General features: G+C 39.4%; 1 protein-coding gene across 1 annotated transcript in view; it reads right to left on the reverse strand.

The window, feature by feature from the left end:
* TMEM132C (transmembrane protein 132C) overlaps positions 1–17,094 on the reverse strand; it is a 2,628,872-nt gene that overhangs the window by 1,693,089 nt on the left and 918,689 nt on the right. The gene's annotated exons all lie outside the window — the stretch shown is intronic.

Below are 17,094 nucleotides of genomic sequence, written 5' to 3' on the forward strand. Positions count from 1 at the left end.
TTATCCAATGTTCTTTTCTGGATGATATCCTCGGCTCTGGAACATAATCCAACTCCACATTAGGATTTGTCATGTCGTGCGTTGTGGTGGCAATAAAATTAAAATGATATGAAACAAAACAAAAAGCCTCCACAACAAATCGAGTCCTCAGTTAAACAAAACAGGTGATATGGTGAAATAAAAAACTTCGGACTCAGCACGACAAAAAAAAGAAGTAGAAATTTATTAGGTGAGCGCTTTTGCGTACCTTTCAGCACGCTTCTACAGACCAAATATTCAAATATTTTCTTTTACTTGATATTGTAAAAATCAGGGATGTTATTAATTAATAACGCATTAGGTGATGTTAGAACAAATAAGATTGTTACCACCTCCAGTCATACAAAATACAGGGTGAGAAAAATATGACATCTTTATCTGCAATGATAATAAACTAACTAGATAGTGCATTAAGGAAATGTGTCTCCTGCATTGCATGTATAGTAACTACCTATGAATAAGGGGGTCTATATTAGTTTGCCAATAGTTATTTTCAGTGAGCACCTCTTCTTCGACCTGTATTCAACAAAAATCACTTCCACGATTTGCTGAATTTTTCATCAGTTATAGTTTTTGTAAATGAATGCATCAATGAATGAATGTAGGTCATACTGGAGGTGTTTGACTGAAGAGACTGCACATTCCAGTCTTAAGACATCTGCACACTGGATTACACTTGCTGGGTGAAATACTGTGTGCATTTGATTTATAAATAGGCAACTGTGTACATGAATACCTCCCCGGGTGCGTAGTGGCAAGTCCCATCTAAACCCTGAATATTCATTTTGATGTCTTTGCCGGCCGCATGATTATTCATCAGGTATTCAGCACTTAGTTTGAGGGTGCACAGCAATTACCTAATGTGTTTTGTTTTTTATATTTTTTCAGGGAGGCTGCACCCCCCCTACCCCCCTCAAATTAAATATACCCACTCCGAGATGGCACTATATTGAGGAAAAGTGTAAATTGTAAGCATGATGTCACCATAAAATCTGCACAAACATCATTTGAATACAACATCATGGACATTTGACATGTCAGTCATGCAAGTGACACCCATGGCATGCCTACATCTGTGCGAACTGCCCAGGCAGGTATGCATGTACAGGATCGCCTATAAATATATTATACTATTATTATATTAATCCAACTTGATCATGTTAAACCACTATAATTACATGCCAAAACAAAATACCATAATTGCCAACCATGGTAAATCCCATTCATAAACGTACCACTCAGAAATATAGTCTATCTAAGCCATAACAACATAACAATGTCCATAATCATCTTAACAGCTAACTGTTATGATATTGCATTACAACCCACACAAGAATGAATTCACAGACTTTCATAAAATATTGTCCTGCCAAACCTATATGGACAAGTGAGATACAAGACAAATGTAATATATATACATCGTATAGTTCCAAAAGTAGTCGAGTACATCCACATATGGTATTATGTTATGCAATTATGTATACACTTAATGCACTGCTGCAAGTATGCACACTAAGTTTGTCTACACATTCCATAGCATCATGTCAAGTAAGTGGCAAGTGCATCGATAAAATGCAAAAACAAATAATATAGTACAGAAGTGTCTTAAATGTGTTAAGACTCAGCAGCAGCACAAGAAATCTACTATGCTGTAAGCTATATTACGCATTGAATGAATTTGCACACAGTATGCTGCATGTCATGTCATGACACACTGCAGAATAAAGCAAGAGATATAATTATGCATATGGGATGTGAGGAAATAAATACTGTAAACCTTGTCCAGTTGACAGTACTTTGAATGTGATACAAGCAAGTTTTGTCATGCAGTGAATAGCTGTCACTAAATATAGACTTTACTCAGCAACCTAATCACTTCTTTGAGTGCACAGTTCTACACGTACCTCCACAAATACTAACATCATACTCACTAAACAGTATCAGCAAAAGCAATGCAGATGCAAGTGCTGATGTACATTAATAAAGGAAATCCAATGCAAACTGTCACGTTATGAGTACTGTATGCTCTGTTATATATTTCTGTTAGGCCACAATGTGACCACTTGATTACAATGCAGATAAATCATAGCAAATGTTACTTATGCTTGAAATGATCATTGCCAAGATTGGATGAGACATTGATCCACTACATGATGACAAGAGAATACATAGTCAACATACACACCTCACCCCTTGGAGGTAAAACAACACAAACAGACGTACTGAAGTACATGACTTAAACAACAGTGGGCCATATTAAATAAAGCATACACTAAGTGTACACTAAGTGCACACCAAGTGGTCTCAAGGAAGGGTCAGTATTCCACTAGGAACTGATCAGGCTCTTCAACCAACATGGCTTAGAACTTTTGGAACTTATGTGTAAACATTATCAACTAGCAGCTGATAATCTGGCAAAAGAAACAGTAGAAATAGACAATTCCATCAAAGCAGGTACGGATTTTTCACGATACCTCTTTGAATATGATAGAATTTTTAATAGTATTGACCAATATTTATTAAAATTGAAAACAACTAAAGCTAAAGAAACTCAACAGGGATTGGAATAAATACAGGAATGGATCAGCCTATCCAAAGCCCCCTCCACTGCAGGTTTGGAATCCGATAGGGCAAGAAAGTAATCTGGGAGGTGCCAACCTGAACAACCTAGAGGAAGTAACGCCCACAGAAAATGTTAGTGCGAACCACGAGCAGTGTTCTACAGGGCCTGTACGGAGAAGTGAAAGGATTTTAAATTACAGGAATAATCAAATGGCTGTAAATAACCAACAGCAGCAAAATGCTAATGAAAACAACTATCGGAATTAACAAGGATGTAGTACTGTAAATTTTCAAAATTGCACAGAATCACAACCCGCAGGAAGGAGGGATGTAACAAACCAGCAACAGGTACAAGAAGAACAAGCAGAGGAGGTAAATGACTCATTACAAAACATTAATAGTAACTATAGAGTCATATTAAACAAAGAGAATGATTTTAAAATTTACAACTATGCAAATGTGACAGTTGAACCTGGACTTGTTGAGCTTTTAGCCAAAGGCTATATGTTTGTGCCTGCACAAAAAGCATACACCATATTGCAAGCACTTTCAATCCTCTCATGCATCCTCTTTTGGAACTGTTTGAGCAGATTTGTGAACCTGATCTTCGTAATTGTATAAGTGAGAGTAGTGGTTTAAGGAATAATGAGTACAACATTAGCTGAAGGGAAAGACAAGAATTGACTGAAATGCAAATGTTACCGGTCAGGGTTATGAAACTAGATAAGGGGGGTGGACTGGTCATTATGAATAAGGAAGATTATGTGACTAGAATGACTAAGCTTTTTGACAGCGACACATGCACTGAAATCTCTAGAAATTAACTTAATATAGCGTACTCATGAATTAAGTCGTACATCAACGATATGTTTATTGAGGGGAGAATAGATACAGAGCTGTATAACTTCCTTACAATGCCAGCCCTCAGGATCCCCATATTATATGGAATACCTAAAGTCCATAAAAGTATAGAAGACCCCCCCCATGAGACCACTGGTTGATCCAAGGAACAGTATCACCTATTCATGTGCAAAAGTAGTGGATAACTTATTAAAAAGGTAAATAAGCCAAGAAATTCAGATCTGTATGGATTCATGGTCATTTTTACTTTCCATCAACAGTTTAGAATTTAAAGGAGAATTTAATTTCTTAACTGTAGATGTTAAGGACCTTTAATCTTCCATTTCACACACTGAAGGAATTGAGTGGGTATCTTACATCATGAGATCAAATGGAGCACCAAATGAAGAAGTAAGTCTAGTGTAAGAACTTTTGGACATAATTTTAACCAACAACTACATAACTTTTGACAACAAATTATATCTCCAAAAAAATAGACGTAGCTATGGGCCCCCCTTGTGGGGCTAGCTTTGCCAATTTAGTGATGGTGTACTGGGAACAGGAATACATCAAAAAGAAAAACCAGATCAATAAGCAAATTTATTTCTATATGCATTGTTTAGATGACATCTTTATGATTATTAAGGGAGATGATGGTACAGCCATAGAACTAGTTAACTACTTCAACAGAACCACTGATTACTTACAGTTTTCGGCTAACTATAACACAGATAGAATAACCTACCTTGACATTAATTTAATTAAAGATAAAGAGAACAGGCAGTATATTAAAATATCTTTAGGAAGGAAATCTACTACAGCGCATTCCTACACTTTTCTAGTTGCCATCCCTTTCACCATAAAAGATCAGTGGTAAAAGGGCAATTAGTGAGAGCAGCTAGAAAGGTGAACAGATAGGGGGATTTTTGGTGGAATGCGATCATTTGAGGGATATGTTTTTAAGGAGAGGGTACCCGGATTCTCTGGTGAGGAGGTTGACAGTCAAAGTTCAGTATAAAACAAAGAATAGCGTTTATAAACCGCTACTTGGTCAAGGTACTAGAGAACGATCATCCAATGATATAGTGGACAGAAGTGTAACGAACTTGGACAACAGGGTGTATATATCACATAGTTTCATTACACCTTACAATTTAAATGCGATAGACATTAACAATATTATTCATAAAAAATTGGGATTTGCTTAAAAATGATACAACTGTCAGACACAGACTAGGGATGATACCCCAGATCATTTTTAAAAGGGGTCAAAATTTGAAAAGCCTCTTAGAAAGAGATAGTATATGGTTACCCAATAGACAGGGCATGTTAGATGCGGAATGTGCAACTACTGAAAGTTAGTCAGAATTATTATACAAGGGACAAAAAGTACACTATAAAACAAAGATTAGTTTGCCAATCAACAATGGTAGTACATGTAGCCCAGTGTCACAGTGCCCAGCATACTACATTGGAATAACTGACCGTAGGTTCCAAGAATGGGTATATGAGCACTTTTACAGTATTAGTAGAGGGAAGCAAGAAAATGTACTAGCAAGGCACACCATGGGGCATACAAGCCACAAGTTTAAATTCAGGGCAATTGAGCAGATAACATCTGACTATGGGGGGGAGACCAGGTACACTTTTACTTGAGAGACTTGAACTTTTATGGCAATTGTGGACAAATTCTTGCTATTTTCCAGGGTTGAAAGAGATAGTACAGTTGTGTACACTTACCATAAATAGAGATGTTCGAGTGTATTCACTGTTGCAGTCATTACATTTGGGTAATCTGCTGGCAGGTTGCCCTCAGTCAGCCTGAATTCCAAAGTCTTGGGTCCTGCATCAGTTGCTGTCTCTTCTTCCATGACGTCAGGTCATCAGGGGTACAAAACAGGCAGCCAACACCATTTTCTTTAGTTTTTCTTGCCCCAGATGTCAGGTGCCCCCCAAATGGGAGCAAAAATATATATAAACTATATATACATGCAACAACATAAATTTTACCTTCATCTAAAAGCAAACACACCACAAAGGCTGTAGAATATAGTGAAGGAAAGAGAAGCTCCAGAATAAAAGGGGATGGCAGGCGGGTAACCTGGACTGCAACAGTGAATACACTCAAACATCTACATTTATGGTAAGTGTACACAACTGTACTATGTTCTTCGTGTTTCACTGTTGCAGTCATTACATTTGGGCAGAATCCCAAAGCTGCGGATGGGAGGCTGGAGCTAAACAGCATTAGGAGCGGCTATAAGACCCTGCAGAACTGCAGTGACAAAGCCAGCCCTGGACTTAGAGAAGAAAGGCAAATGATAATGCTTTGTAAAAGTATGAACAGAACTCCAAGTAGCAGCTTCTAGAATGTCTTTGGTTGGTACCCCTCTGAGAAAAGCTGCTGATGTAGCTGCAGCCCTGGTGGAATGAGACCTAATGCCCTTGGGCACTGGTTTGCCATGATGTAAGTAGCAGAAACAAATGCAGTGGCTTATCCACTTTGAAATAGTCTGCTTTGAAATAGCCTTTCCCTCTGATCCTGCAGCAAATGCCACCAGTAGCTGCTCAGTTTTTCTTAGAGCTTTAGTCCTGCTCAAGTAGAATCTTAGTTGTCTGTGTACATCCAAGGAATGCAGAATCTGCTCCCCTTTGTTCTGCGGATTTGGATAAAAAGTTGGCAGATGAACAGTTTGGTTAAGAGCCACGCTGGAAACCACCTTAGGCATAAAGGAAGGATTGGTCCTGAGGGACAACCTGTCTGAGTAAAATATGAAAAAAGGCTCCACAGCCATGAGGGCCTGTAGCTCTGAAACCCTTCTTGCTGAAGTAATTGCCAGGAGCAAAGCTGTTTTCCATGATAAAAACTTTATATCTGCAGTAGCAGCTGGTTCAAATGGAGACAGGGTGAGCTTTTCCAACACAAAATTGAGGTCCCATGCAGGAATTGGTGATCTTCTGGTAGGCCTTAAATTTTTGGCCCCCTCTAAGATACTGTTTCAGCAAAGGGTGAGAAGAGATTGGTGGCTCTGTGTTGTAATGAGCAGAGATGGCAGAGGCATGGATTTTTATTGATGAAAAAGATAGGCCTTTGTCAAGCATCTCAGTCAAGTATTGTAAAATCTGAGGAATATTTGGCTCTGCTGTGTCAGTTCATTGTGCTTGGTTCCAAGCACAGAATCTCTTCCATTTATAAGCATAAGATTTTCTAGTACTAGGCCTTCTGGCTTCCAAAATTACATCCATCACATATTTACTGAAAGGTGTTGTTTGAATAACTACATGATCAGCCATGCTGCCAGGTTCAGTGTTTGGAGCTGACTGTGCAGGATCTGATTGTTTTGCTGAAACAGTAAGTGAGGTATTTGAGGCAAGTACCAAGCTGGGAATTGAGGCATATTCCTTAGGATTGGATACCAGTGTTGGCGGGGCCAGTCAGGGGCAATTAGTATCATTTTTGGTTTTTCTTGTCTGACTTTTAGTAGGACCTTGGGAAGAAGAGGCAGAGAAGGAAAGGCGTAAACTGATAGGTTTTTCCAACTGAAGGATAGGGCATCCACTTTGCATGCTTGTCTGTGATAAGTCCTTGTGCAGAATTTGTCCAGTTGATAATTCCGAGGAGAGGCAAACAGGTCTATGTCAGGGCTCCCCCATTTCTTTGTTATCATGCTGAAGACTTGTGGATCCAGTTTCCACTTGTGAGGGTCCATAAGGTTTCTGCTTAAGTCATCTGCCAGAGTATTTTGCTTTCCTGGCAGGAATTGAGCTTGAAGATGTACTTGGTAAGTCAAGGATGTGTCCCACAGTGCCATGGCTAGTCTGCAAAGGGGGTATAAGTGTGTTCCCCCCTGCTTGTTTATGTACCACATAACTGTGGCATTGTCCATCTTTATCAGTAGTTGTCCTGGATGAAGTAAGTCCTTGAAGGCTGTCAGGGCATTTTGAACAGCTAACATCTCTTTTTGGTTGATATGCAGATGCATTTGTTTTGGGGTCATATGCCCTGAATGCAGCTTCCCACCAGGTGGGCCCCCCATGCATAGTCTGATGCGTCTGTAGTTAAGGTTTGGCTGGCAGGGGGTAGAGTGAAAGACCGTCCCATGTTTTGGTGATATGCCTCTGCCCACCAAAGAAACTTCTGTTGTAGGCAGGGAATAAGAGGAATTATTGTTTCCAGACTGTGACAATGTTGACTCCATAAGTTTTTTAGGTACCACTGTAGTTTCCTCATATGCAGGCTTGCATATGGAATCAGTAGAATGCAGGATGCCATGAACCCCAAAGCCTGCAGAATTTGTCTTGCAGATAGCTGGGTTTGAAGTAAATAGTCAGTTGCCTTTGTTTGTCTGGCATGAGGAACGCCATCTGGGCAGTTGTATTTAAGCTTGCACCCAGGAATGTTATCTTTTGAGAGGGTACCAATTATGATTTCTTTTTGTTTATTGTGTACCCTAGGCATGTTAGAAGCCTTTTCACAAATGCCAGTTGCTGAAGAAGAATGTCCTTGTTCTCTGCTTGAATGAGATAGTCGTCCAAGTAAGGATAGATTTGTATATTTCTTTGTCTGCAAAGTGCAATTACTGGTGCCAGGTACTTTGTAAAGACCCTGGGCACAATAGATAAGCCAAAAGGCAGTGAAGAGAATTGTTAATGCATAAAGCCAGCCTTGAAACAGAGGTATCTTCTGCACGATTCCCTTATTGGGATATGCAGGTATGCCTCTTTTAAGTCTAAAGTTAGTAGCCAAGCGTTCTTGCCCAGCATGGGCAGAAGCTGCTGCAAAGTTAGCATTTTGAATTTTGGAATGTCCAGGAATGTGTTCAAAACTGATAAATCCAGTATTGGGAACCAGGTCTTTTCTGGGTACCAAGAACAGTCTTGAGTAAAACCCTTGTCCTTTTTCCTGTTCTGGCACTGGCTGGATATCCCCCATATCCATGAGAGACGTAACTTGTTTCTGTGCCTCTGCCCATTGATTTTTTGGCAGATCTGGCCAACTGTTTGGAATTGGCAGAGTGTGGAAGTGGAATCTGTATCCCTGGGATACTCTGGTTAGTACCCACTTGTCCTGGGTTATTAACTGCCAATTTTGAGCATAAAGTGCTAATTTTCCCCCTAAGGGAGCTGCCAAAAGATAAATGCTTGGTGATGGCAGAGGGAAGTCTTTGAGACTGTTTACTGTAGGGTTGCGTTTTATTTCCTCCAGATTTGGAGGTAGTGGCATCCCATTGCTCTGACCTGTAAGAATCCTGTGACTGGTATCTAGAACCTTTAGGGCACCTGGATTTGCCCCGTGGAGCTCTGTCGGACACAGGAAAGGACCATTTTTTGTAGGCCAGTGTCTACTGAATCTTGGTGGCTGCACTTGTAAGAAGTCTTTTACAGTTTGCATAGACTTAGCTTTGTCTTCCATTTTCTTTAAAACCTCTTCTGCCTTAATACCAAACAGAGTATCATGCTGTAAAGGTGCATCCAGCAATTTAGCTTTAACATGATCAGGCAAATTTTGCTCTTTTAGCCAGGCATGCCTTCTAATCACAGATCTAGTAACTGTGGCCCTGCAGGAGGCCTCTAAGGAATCAAAGCCACATTGCAAAGTATGCTTTCCAACTTGTTCTGCTGCATGCAATAATTCCTGCAATTCTTTTATTTTCTACACATTCAGAAATCAACATCAATTTCTGTTTCAGTAATCCCATAACATGCTGTTGATACTTAAGCATATGAAACTGGCAGTTTAGGGCCCTAATTGCCAAGGTTGCAGATGTATAAACCTTCTTTCCCCATCTATCCAGTGCCCTGGAATCTCTATCAGAGGGGGTAGGATTTTTTGCAGTTGAGGCCTTTACACCTTTTGGACCCTGTGAAATAGTTTCAGGGTCAGCAGCAGGGTTTTTAAATAAAAAAAATTGTGTGAGTCAGGAACCCTGTAATGTCTGTCTGCCTTGCTAGGAGCCGGAGGTAAGGAGTCTGGAGTCAAGCTTGACTCCGAAAACACATCATCCACGATGTCTAAAACAGTCGGTATGGCTAAAGGCCTATGCTGAGGGAGAAGAAGGAAATCCCTAAGCCTCTTTTTTGATTCTGAGAAATCTTGACTCTCCCAGTGAAAATGCTCCCTCAAACTATGCAAAGTGTCTCCAAAGGAATAATCTTCCGGAAGAGCTGCAGATGGGATTGATTCCTCTGCATCAGAATCCTCATAGGGTGGTATAGAAAATTCCAGATCAGAAGAGGAATCAAAAGAAATAAAAACTTGATCTGAAGATTCATAGTCAGTGTCTTGACTAGGCCTCTTTTCAGGAGGGGGTTGGGAACCCCTGATCAAGGTAATTAGGTCTTCAGCCATTTTGATGATCTGCTTTTTGAGCATAGAGGCCTGCGCACGTGGCTCATGCATCATTTTTTTAGCTTTAGAAGTTGGTTTTGTCTTTGATTTTGAAGCTGGCATCAGTTTTATTTAGAAATGTTGAGGCCTGAAGACACACTCAGAAGCCGGTGCCTGCTCAGCGGCTCCGGACCCATCCGAGGGAGAGACATCTGCGGGTACAATACTTTGAGAATCTCGCAGTGTGCCAGACTCCACATGGGTCTCGGTAGAGGCCTGTGACTTGAAAGTAGCGGGTATCAGGGGCTGTGAAAGCACCTCACTGAGTACCATCGAACCCGCAACTGGCTTAGGAGAAGCTTCGTCGTCGGTTTTGGACCTTGACGGTTTGTCTCTGTCCTTTTCTTTGCGTTTTTTGTGAACTCTGGTAGTCAGATTGCTATTCAACGACATTTCAGGATAGTTAAATCTATTTCCAAAATATTTTGAAGCAAAGATATACTGATGCTTAATAGTGCATTGGTTAAATCTAGCACAAAACCGACAGCTAGGCACGTTATGATCAGGGCCTAGGCAAGGAATACAGTACAAATGGAAATCCATATGAGGTATTTGCTTCCCACAAGTAACACAATTATTAACTTTTACTGACATCGGTATGGAACAAGAAAAAGTTTCCTGAATGGGGTACTTAGCTTTAGTGAAGACTTCGGTTCTGAAACTCGAATTCGAAAATTTCAGGAGTCGGCCGGCCGGCACTTGCAAACTGCTTCTGCTTCGGGCACCGGGCGGCAAGAAATACTGAAGAAAATGGCGTTGGCTGCCTGTTTTATACCCCTGATGACCTGACATCATGGAAGAAGAGACAGCAACCGACGCAGGACCCAAGACTTTGGAATTCAGGCCGACTGAGGGCAACCTGCCAGCAGATTACCCAAATGTAATGACTGCAACAGTGAAACACGAAGAACATCTGCTCAACTGTATGAATTTTAAAATTAAAAGTTTGACTAGGTAAGGGATGAAGTGATTTATATGAAAGGAAAGTGTCTTATGGTAGTTAACGTATATTTCCGTTTTTTACATGTTATTTTATACTGTATGTATTAGACTTTATGTTTTACACTATAAACCATTGACATAATTACATGGTTTGAATAGGGTATCAGACATGACAGGGTTAACAATTTTGCTGGGGTGGGATTGCAATGATCAGATGATCTATGTCTGTTAAAGTAAAAAGTGTAATTTTATGTATATGGTTTAATCTGAAGATATCCCACCACTGAGTGGGATGAAAAGTGCTTCATAAAATAGTCATTTGGAGTGGTATCTGTTGGTTCAGGTGTCTATTTTTGTGCTGTATTGTACACTAAGTGTACACGATATGTATTCAATAAAATTGTTATCACATTTTTGTACTTTCTAGTCACTCAGAAAGATTACAGTAAGTGTACATGTAGTCTACACTTTGTGGTAACCTTTATAAATCGGAAGAAAAAAATAGCAACAGCACGTGGGGCAAATGCACGGCTCCCCAATCACGAAATGTACAACAAAAAACACACAGAGCCAGCATACAGTGTCCAAATGAAATTGTAATGAATGTTAAATCATTACAAAAAAGAAACAAACCGGTTTCGGCAGGAAATACACAGCCTTCATCAGTGTTGGTTACATACATAATGGTGACCAAGGTTTAAATACACACACATATAAAATCATTATTGATAATTGAATTCAATCAAAGGTTTTCATTAAGACCAGGTGGGAATAATCCCCCTAGTTTAATTATCCACTTTTTTCTTTAGTATTAAGAATGGAGTGTAATCCAGTTTTATTATGCTTACTGCCAACTATTTTATCAATAATAATGAAGGTGAATTTGGCAGAAGCATGTACTAAATAATGTTTGTATAAGGCATTATTTTGCCTTTTGTTCTTGATGTTGCTGATATGTTCGGATATCCTGATTTTAAGTGGTCTGGATGTTTGTCCTACATAAAATGAGCCACAATGACAGGTGGCTAAATAGATGACCCAGTCAGTGCTGCAGTTTGCAAAAAACCTCAGATCATAAACTACTGGGCAATTTCTGCTTGAAAATTGTTTGGACTTATTGATCTTGTCGCAATTTATGCAGTGTCCACAGGGGTAGCAACCTGTCAAAGGTTCCCCTGTCAGTGTTGTTTGTATGGAATTGGGATCCTGGTGCCTGTGCCCATGTTTGAAATGATTGAAAAAGGAACCCAAATTCTTTCCCTTCCGAAAGGAAAAGTGACATTTATCTGGTATGAGACTGGTTATGTCTGGGTCATATTTGAGGATATTCCAATGTCTATGCACGCTATCTATCAGAAGGTTGGAGTTCCTAGCATAAGTGGTCATGAATCTTAAGATGGAATCTTTGTTCCGTTCATGCTTGTTGTATTTTAACAGATTGTTTCTATCATATAGGACTCAACCATATTGCTAGCAGCTAGAACATAGCCCATACCATATCCCCTGGTTTTAAATCTGTTAACAAGGTCTTTCCTGTGGGTTTGATAAGAAAGCTCATTTGAACAAATACGCTTGGTTCTAATAAATTGAGATTTAGGAATGTTGCGTATGACATGTGGTGGGTGGAAACTAGAGGCATGGAGAATGGTATTGTACTCGGGATGTTTTCTGAAAACCTCAGTAGATAAGGTGTTGTCAGCTAACTTGGTGACAGCAACATCCAAAAAAGTAATATGTTGATAATCATACTGGATAGTAAATACCAGACCCCAAATGTTGTTGTTTAGATATGTAACGAATTCATGTAACATGTGTATTTCGCCTGTCCAAACCAACCAGCAATCGTCAAGGTAGCGTCTCCAGATGTCTATATATGGTAAAAATGTATTATTGGTGGAGTCATAGATAATATGGTGTTCCACAAAAGCCATAAAGAGATCCGCATAGATGGGGGCAAAAGATGCCCCCATAGCTGTACCCTTAACTTGCCAGTAACATTTGTCTAGATAAGAAAAAACATTGCTGGTAAGGACCAGTCTGGCTAATTCTATTAAAAAGGAATTGAAAGTAGATGGATATAGATTAGCCCTATCCAACCAAAAGGCCAGGGCCTCAATTCCAGACTCGTGTGGGATGTTGGTGTATAGAGCACAGACATCTAGAGTACACAGTAACCAATCTTCCTCAAGTTGGCTGTCCGAAATAATCTGAAGGAAACTGGTGGTGTCATGTAGTCGTGATCTTATCATGCCCAATAATGGTTTAAGATGTTTAGTAAGGAACAATGAAAGAGGTTCTGTAATGTAGCCCCTTCCGGAAACAATTGGTCTCCCTGGAGGGGATAAAGGGTCCTTATGAATCTTTGGCAGAAAATATATGTATTGGGTTGATGGGTCATTAACAATGAGTTGTTGTGCAGTGTCATGGGTTATGATACATTCATTTTTAGCCCAGTGTATGAATTTCTCTATGTATTTTTGAAACCTGGGTGTAGGGTCAATCCCCATAAGGGAGTAGTATTTGGGGTCAGACAACTGTCTGTTTGCCTCTTTGTCATAAACACACCAGTTCAAGATTACAACCGCACCCCCCTTGTCAGCAGGAATAATGACTATATTGTTATTGTTCTGTAATTCAAAAATAGCTTGACGTTCGGCTCGAGAGATATTATTGGATTTGAATTGAATATCAGAACCAAAAAAATGAAGATCATTAAGAATGTTGTTTTGAAACTGTTGTACCAGTGGATGCATGGGTGGAACAAAAGATGATTTGTGATATGTAAATCGTTCATTCATATCGTGTCCAGAATCCCCAAAATATAATCTCAAATTCAAAGTTCTACAAAAAGAAGCAACATCCTGAGCCAACAAATCCTCGGAAACCATGAAGCCTGGTACAAAAGACAACCCTTTATTGAGGACCAGCAAATGTGTTGGGGATAATACAAAATCAGATAAATTGAGCACATTGTTATTAGATGAAACATCTAATTCTCCATGACCATTTTCAGTAAACTGTCTATGTTGGTAATTTTTCCTGTGTTTTCGCCCCCCTCGTTTGTATTTAAATCTAAAGGGACAATGTTAGGATTCCGTTTCGGGGAAGGTGACCTAGATGTACTGGGAAATTCACTATCTGTGCCAGATGAAAATTCTTCAGTAGAAGATACCGGTTGGTTACCTGTTTTTTTCAGAATGGACCGAGGTCTTTTCCTCTTGGGGGTTCTCTGAGCCCTAGGAGTGAATCTGACCTGTTTGGTATTGGTTGCAAAAGGATTATTGCTAAGATAGTCCCCTTCATCCCTCTGAAATTTTTTCAACTTCCTGGTCCGTAATTGTTCCTCTAAGATTTTGAGATCGTTGGCTACTTTATTTAACTGTGTGTTAAAAAATGTTTCCCCCTTAAAAGGTTTAAGTTCACCCACAAGCCTTGAGACTGTTTGGATCTCAGAATCGATGATTCTGTCATGAAATTTGGATAGGGTTTCAACAAAAGAAATAGAGGCTTGCTGCTGGATGGCGGACCACTGGTCCATAAGTTCCTGATCTGGATTGGAAACTAGGGGTTGAATCCGTACTCTCAACCCTCTAGGAGTGATACCTTTTGCCAAATAGGCCTTAAATAATTTTGAATGCCAGATATTGGAACAAAGTGTTTTGAGATGACCAAATAGGTTCTGAAATGCTACTGTGCATTTAGTTTCTGAATTGCTCTGATCCATAGTCTGGATTCTATCAGATGAATTGTGACCAAGACCAAATATCCTCAGGTCCTCCCTGTCAGCGGATAGACCTGTTATAAAGGAAGTGAGGTCCATAACTATGAATGATAACTGACAATATCAGTCAAAAACAATTATTGTACTGAGTCAGTTTAAATAAGGGGGACAATTACAGCCCAGATAATGCAAAAAACGTTGATGGCTGTGGCCCCTCAATGGATGCTTGAAAAAGGTTAATACTGTTATATTGGCTTACAGTATCCACCAAACAGCAGACCAATAAATATACAAATATGTGACCAAATTAATTAAATCAGGCTTGAAAGGGTGAATGAAATTAAACCCCTTGAAAAAAAGGGCATGTAAAAGCCAATAAAATGCATACACAAGGAGTGTTTAACACACTAGTTCCACTCAAATATTTAAATGCTTAGGAAAACAAAATTCTTTAAAAAATAGCAGATGTTCATTGAACTTGGCATAAAGATTGCATAATAATAAATGGCTCAACGATTAATAGCCTGTATAATGAGCACTAACACAAAGCTTGTGCAGCTGCCTAACACAGATTTACACCACTTAAGTATGTCAAAAAATAAAGTCAGAACAAAAAATCAATGAGTATGGCACATATCATACACTCCAAAATTGATTGGTACTGATTAGATAAACTTTTAACAATGGATGGAAAAACAACTTAAGACAAAGCCAAACTGTATGTGAATGCAGAGTTATATGGTTAACTGTATAAAGAAAATATTTAAACAGTCAATGATAATATGACTCTCTGAGATATAAATCTCACAAAATCTTGGAAGGAAATGGAAAAGTACCTTGAATAAGGATGCCGGTAATGGGAATGAAATTAGTCCAAAAAGAACGACCAAAATGAAAGTCAGCGTCTCCCTAATAAACGCCACACATATTCCGATGTAAAAAAGGTGTCCACCCAACAAAAAAGTGAACAGGAGTCGGATTCCGTTCTGATGACTCTGATGTTTGGCCCAACACAATTACCACAAGAAAAAGATCGCAGTAAAGCTTGTCCGTTGAAAGGAAACGTGCTGATGATCAAAAGAGCCGAAACTTAGTATTCAGCTGGCTGACAAACTTGTAGACGTTCAGGCTAGGTTGAGTAGAACAGAACTAACCAATGCAAGTGTGCTAGCATTGAGATACCAACAGTTCAAAACCAGTCATATAGTATGAAAGTGCACGCTGTTGTAGTAAGTGTAACACTGAGTGTTCACAACAGATATGCTGTCAATATTAAAGCACCACTTACGCTCCTTTTGCTTCAATACAAACGTAAGCGTAATTTGATGAAAAATAGATTAAACGCTAACTGACCTGCAGTGCCAGAGCCAGTATTGTGCTCAATACGTGCTAATGCAAATTCAGAATCCAAACGGTGATAGCAGGCAGAAATTGCCGTAATGTCCTAGATTCACATCCATACAAGGACAACCAATAGGTAGCTCAGCAAACAATGTCCAAACTGGATCAAAAGGACTTCCATTATAATTAAAGACAAAAATTGCCGTTATGTCCTGGATTTACAACCATGTATAGAAACAGCAGATAAGCAGCTCAGCAAACAATGGCCAAACCAGCTATGGAAACGAAAAACCTCTGGTTGTAGAAGAGTGAAAATTGATCACCTAAGTCACCTATGTATAAGTAATGACTAAATAATACTTCTTGTTCTCAGAAAGAACACTGGCCCCCAGCTGTTGACAAAAGGCAGCAAATCGGAAGAAAAAAATAGCAACAGCACGTGGGGCAAATGCACGGCTCCCCAATCACGAAATGTACAACAAAAAACACACAGAGCCAGCATACAGTGTCCAAATGAAATTGTAATGAATGTTAAATCATTACAAAAAAGAAACAAACCGGTTTCGGCAGGAAATACACAGCCTTCATCAGTGTTAACACACAGTTAAATAAAGTAGCCAACGATCTCAAAATCTTAGAGGAACAATTACGGACCAGGAAGTTGAAAAAATTTCAGAGGGATGAAGGGGACTATCTTAGCAATAATCCTTTTGCAACCAATACCAAACAGGTCAGATTCACTCCTAGGGCTCAGAGAACCCCCAAGAGGAAAAGACCTCGGTCCATTCTGAAAAAAACAGGTAACCAACCGGTATCTTCTACTGAAGAATTTTCATCTGGCACAGATAGTGAATTTCCCAGTACATCTAGGTCACCTTCCCCGAAACGGAATCCTAACATTGTCCCTTTAGATTTAAATACAAACGAGGGGGGCGAAAACACAGGAAAAATTACCAACATAGACAGTTTACTGAAAATGGTCATGGAGAATTAGATGTTTCATCTAATAACAATGTGCTCAATTTATCTGATTTTGTATTATCCCCAACACATCTGCTGGTCCTCAATAAAGGGTTGTCTTTTGTACCAGGCTTCATGGTTTCCGAGGATTTGTTGGCTCAGGATGTTGCTTCTTTTTGTAGAACTTTGAATTTGAGATTATATTTTGGGGATTCTGGACACGATATGAATAAACGATTTACATATCACAAATCATCTTTTGTTCCACCCATGCATCCACTGGTACAACAGTTTCAAAACA

Source organism: Protopterus annectens, chromosome 4.part0 (genome assembly GCF_019279795.1).
Source record: "Protopterus annectens isolate FY-2018-M chromosome 4.part0, PAN1.0, whole genome shotgun sequence".
In the NCBI taxonomy this organism is placed as follows: domain Eukaryota; kingdom Metazoa; phylum Chordata; order Ceratodontiformes; family Protopteridae; genus Protopterus; species Protopterus annectens.